Source organism: Microtus ochrogaster, chromosome 2, assembly GCF_000317375.1.
Source record: "Microtus ochrogaster isolate Prairie Vole_2 chromosome 2, MicOch1.0, whole genome shotgun sequence".
Classification (NCBI taxonomy): domain Eukaryota; kingdom Metazoa; phylum Chordata; class Mammalia; order Rodentia; family Cricetidae; genus Microtus; species Microtus ochrogaster.
In genome coordinates this window covers 14,579,245-14,584,246 of record NC_022010.1, presented here as the reverse complement: position 1 = coordinate 14,584,246, position 5,002 = coordinate 14,579,245, and the positions used below count along the sequence as shown (strand labels likewise).

Below are 5,002 nucleotides of genomic sequence, written 5' to 3'. Positions count from 1 at the left end.
GGTTGTGAGCCACCATGTGGTTGCTGGGAATTGAACTCAGGACCTTTGGAAGAGCAGGCAATGCTCTTAACCACAGAGCCATCTCTCCAGCCCCTGCTACCCAGTTTTGAAAATCTTTTTTTTATCTTGTTTTTTGGTTTTCCGAGACAGGGTTTCTCTGTGTAACAGCCCTAGCTATCCTTGAACTCACTTTGTAGACCAGGCTGGCCTTGAACTCACAGAGAACTTCCTGCCTCTGCCTCCCTAGTGCAAAGATTAAAGGTGTGCATCACCACACTTGGCAATTTTTTTTTTTTTAAATGGAGTCTTGCTATGTAGCCCTGGTTGACCTGGAACTCCATATGTAGACCAGGTTGACGTTAAATTGCCACCATTTTTCATGCCTGGGCTAACAGACATGCTCAGCCACACTCAAGTCCTCTCTGTTTCTCATAGGCTTTCGCGTACCACAGGTTAGACTCAAACTCACAATATAGCTGAGAATAGCTTATTTTTCTTTTTTGAGCCAGGGTCTCACGTAACCTAGGCTGACCTCAAACTCAATATGCAAGATGACTTTGAATTGGTGACCCTTCTATTGCCACCTCCCAAGTGCTGGGGTTGCAGGCAGGAGCCAGCATGCTTGGTTTCTGCAGTTCAAGGGTCAAACCCAGGGCTTCATGCATGCTAAGCAAGCCTTCTACGTACTGGTCCTCCGTCTTTACCAGGAAAGGACATCAGATCCCCTGGGACTGAAGTTCCGACAGTTATGAGCCCCCATTTGGATTTTAGAAATTGAGCCTGGATCTTCTGCGACAGCAGCCAATGTTCCTAACTGCTGAGCCCCTACAGTCACCTCTCCACAGGCCCTTGAATTGCATCATTGTGTAGAAGGCTGGATTCCTGGCAGGACCTCAGATGGGGAGTGGGAGCCTCGAGAGAGGAGGTGGTAGTAGTGTGCTTCTTTAATCCCAGCCCTTGGGAGGCAGAGGCGGGCAGATCTCTGTGGGTTCTGTGGGTTCAAGGCTAGCCTGGTCTACAGATCCAGCTTTAGGAGAACCAGGACTACACAGAGAAACCCTGTCTTGACAAGAAAGTGGGGGGGGGGGGTGTGGAGGGAGGGAGAGAAGGAGGGAGAAAAGAGGGGTCAGTAGTATGAAAGGATTTTGCTGCTGGCAGAATCCTGACTGGAGTTACCAATGTGCATTTACGATATCATTATATGTTCTTCAAGGTCAGTTGTAAGACTTTAAGACAATCCTGAAGCCATTTCTGACAACTCTGAATCCTCTCAGCCTCTGTGCCATAGTGCTTCCCCTCCTCCCCTGGGAACCAAGGACCTAACAGCTACACTCGCACGTACTCAGTTCCTGAACAATTACCCATATACATATGTTTTGATTCAGTCCCCTGGGAAACGGGGTCAAAATGACCTCTTACCTCATCTGATCTGGCAACAGCTCTCCAGTCAATTATTGGTAATAGCTCTTTTGAATAAGCCAATCACAACCCCCCTTGTGTCTGTGGCCTTCTCCTTTAAAAGTAGCCTGTACCAGCTATTCGAGGTATCTTGGCTTCCCGAATGCTGAGGGATCCTGTCATGACAGAATTAATAAAATCCTCATGCTTTTGCATCGGCTGTGGTGTATAAGATGGTCTCTGGGGGCGACTCCTCCTCAGTGTTTGCACGCTAGAATCCAACACAATCTTGGCAGCACCTTTCCCCTCTGAGAGTACCCTGCACAGTACTGTTCTACCACCATCTCAGTAGAGAGGACAGATACCAAGTCTTTTCTGTTTGTCACCACACCCGGTACCTGCACACAGCTGTTCTCAACTAAGGACAAAGGGACCGTGGGAGTAGTGATGCAACCTGGAATCCTAACTGTTGGAACATTTAGGTAGAGGAATCCCCATGAGTTCGAGGTCAGCGTGGGCTACAGAGTGAGCCACTGTTTCAAAACAGCAGAAATCTGGTCAGGAGAGGATGGCTCGGTTGTTAAGAGTCCTGGCTGCTCATGCAGAAGACCTGGTTTGGTTCCCAGCACCCAACTCACAATGGCTAACTCCAGTTTTAGGGAATCCAATGGTGGTACATGAGTTGTGCGCAGAAACACATGTAGGCCAAACATCCATACACGTAAAATAAAAAATAAAATACATGAGAGATGAGCAAAAGTCAAGGAGATATCAGTGCCATATTAGCTCCAAAGTGACAGTGTGTCCTGGGCTTGCTCAGAATCGTAAAGGGAGGCTGCACTAGACTCCCACAGCGCTACGGTGCCAACAGGTGTCACCGCTTCATCTGTGCGTCATTGAGTCTACTTTTTTTTTTTTTTTCCAAGACAGGGTTTCTCTATGTAGCCCTGGTTATTCTGGAATTTGTTCCACAGATCAGGCTGGCCTCGAACTCACAAAGATCCACCTGCCTCTGCCTTCCGAATGCTGGGATTAAAGGGTTATACCACCACTGCCTGGCATAGATTCCACTCTTGTCTCTGCATTTTTCAGAACTTAAGGAGAGGTAGAAGAAGACCAGAAAGGAAAGGCTTACAAGATTCCCAGGTTGTTTTGTTTCTAAAGAAAAAAAGAGAGACCAGTGAGGACACTGGAGGGACAGGGCACAGACAGCTAGGTGTCCTTTCTGAGCCCCCCCCCCCCCTTGCCCTCATGGCTCACCTGTGGTAGCAGCCTTGGGCTTCACCCTCAGCCAGCAGCTAGAGTTGCCCGCGAGTGTGGGCCCCTAGAGGTTGTTATGGCAACAACAAAGCGAGCTGGCAGTGCCCGCCTCTTCCTGCAGAGGCAGGGTAGCGTGAAATTTTAAGGACAAGGAAAGTTCTGTTTGTTCTTAGTCGTCTAGGAGTGCTTTGAATGCTTTGGGAAGCTCTGGAGACCGTCTCCCAGGAAGTTGCATGGCATGCATATGACAGATACAGGTTCCTGCTCTGCCCACTACGCTCATGTCGCATAATAAAGTCTTGAAGACGCTGGAAGACCTGCCTCACCCCTCCACTTTTCTCTTTGTCCTGTCCCCCTAGGCCTCCCACTCGGCTTCTGTCAGGCTACACACTTGCTCTCCTGCTGCTCCTGCCTCAGGCTTTGGGCTCTTGTGGAACAGCTGCTAGGACATCCCTTCCTCCACACTTTCCTAGAGAGCTCTGTCCAAACATCAGTCCCTTACCCAGGAGTTCCCAGCACCACCCTATTTAAAACCGGAATCACCACGTGTTTCATCCCTGTGTATGCTGCTTAAGCCTTCGCCCCACTAACGCACCCACCCGTCCCCAGCCTCCAGGAGCTGTTGTCCATCTCCAAGGGCAAAGACTTTTGCGTTCTCAGTTTTGTTTCGTTTGGTTGGTGTTCCTTTTCCCTCTCACTGAATAGCTCTGGCTGTCCCAAAACTCACTAGTCTGCTTGACTAGACTGGCCTCGGAAAGATCTGCCTGCCTCTGCCTTTCAATGTTGGTATTAAAGTCATGTGCAACTACACTTGGCTCTCATCTCTACTTTTCTCTTGTGAGAAAATAAACAGCAACAAAATCCTCAAACTTAAAAAGAAAGAAAGGGAGTCCATTGAAATGGCTCAGTGGAGGAAGGCACCAAGCCTGGTGATCTGAATTAGACCCCTGGGTCACACACGGTGGGAGGGACACATGGCGGGAGGGACACACAGTCTCAAAGACACAGGAAAACATAGCTGTGACATACACTGTTACTTCCCCTTCCTGCACTCAACCCTGGGGCCATTCTGCCTCATCTGAAAACAGAGGAAGTTTTGTAGGTTTTTATTGTGTGAACTCACGAGATCCCCCTGCCTCTGCCTCCAAGTGCTGGGATCATTGGCATGCACCACCAAGTCTGATCTTCATCTTTCTCATTCCACCTTCAGCCTCCTTACGCTCTTGGTGAAAATGAGCCACTCCCTATGTCTCTGCGATTTTAATTCCTTACGGGAATTATCTGCTTCCAAATTCCTATCTTACGTACTCAGTTGGCCCAGCTAGGCTCTAGAATCTGCCTTGGCTGACACTGCTTCTCCTCAGGCATCCAGCCATCAGCTGCAGCCAGCCTTTACCCTGGGACAAACTGTCCTTTGGCCGCTGGCCCTGTCCCGAGCCTCCTTGCCACCTGCTGAGTAGCACCTTCAGGTGTAGGCGCTCACCCTCTCTTGGTCAGACTGCAGCCCAGAGTGCTGCCTCCCAGGTCCAGGCGCTCTCTCGGTCAGACTGCAGCCCAGCCCGCTGCCTCCCAGGTCCCCTCTGTGAGCGAGCCTTACCTTCACAGCTTTTTGTTTCAGTTGTTTTCCAGACAGGGTTTCTCTGTGTAGCCCTAACCCTCCTGGAACTCACTCTGTACACCAGGCTGGCCTTGAACTCACAGAGATCCTCTTGCTTCTGCCTCCTGAGTGCTGAAATTAAAGGCAATAGCCAACACCACCCGGCTTTTTTTCCTTTCTTTTTTCTTCTTTGTTACAGTTTTTAATATAATGTAGAGGAAACCAGGTCTGCCTCGCAAAGAAAGATCTGGTATATGGTTTATCGGTATTACAATCTGGCCTAAAAGGGCAGGTTATTAGCATATGATATTGTTCTCCCTATGGGGTCAGAATCCGATGGCATTTCTAAAAGATTTGTTTTCCCTTCATGTGTGTCTGTGTACCATGTGAGTATAGTGTCTGTAGAAGCCAGAAGATGGTGTCAGATCCCCTGGAACTGGAGTTACAGACAGTTGTGAGCCATCATATGGGTACTGGGAATGGAACCCTGGTCCTCTGGAAGAACACCCGGAGCTCTTAACTAGTGAGCCATCTCCCCAGTCCTGGCAGCATTTTTCACAAGTCCATAGTAGGTCCCTTGGACTGGCCAGTGAGTATATCACTCTTGGGAGTGTCCATCTCAAGTGCCCTTTTGTTGTTGTTGTTAAAGATTTTTTTAGCCGGGCGATGGTGGCGCACGCCTTTAATCCCAGCACTCGGGAGGCAGAGGCAGGCAGATCTCTGTGAGTTTGAGACCAGCCTGGTCTA

The 5,002-nt window shown here is 49.3% G+C and overlaps 1 protein-coding gene across 3 annotated transcripts in view; it reads right to left on the bottom strand.

Annotated features, from left to right (window-relative positions):
• Morn3 (MORN repeat containing 3) overlaps window positions 1-2,719 on the bottom strand; it is a 14,669-nt gene extending 11,950 nt beyond the window's left edge. For 2 of the 3 annotated variants that reach the window (XM_005344429.2, XM_013349807.2), the window contains exon 1: window positions 2,659-2,719. The gene's annotated coding sequence lies outside the window, so the exon portion shown is untranslated. The remainder of the gene's footprint in view (window positions 1-2,658) is intronic. The other variant, XM_013349805.2, reaches the window with a different exon arrangement.
• Window positions 2,720-5,002: the final 2,283 nt, after the last annotated feature.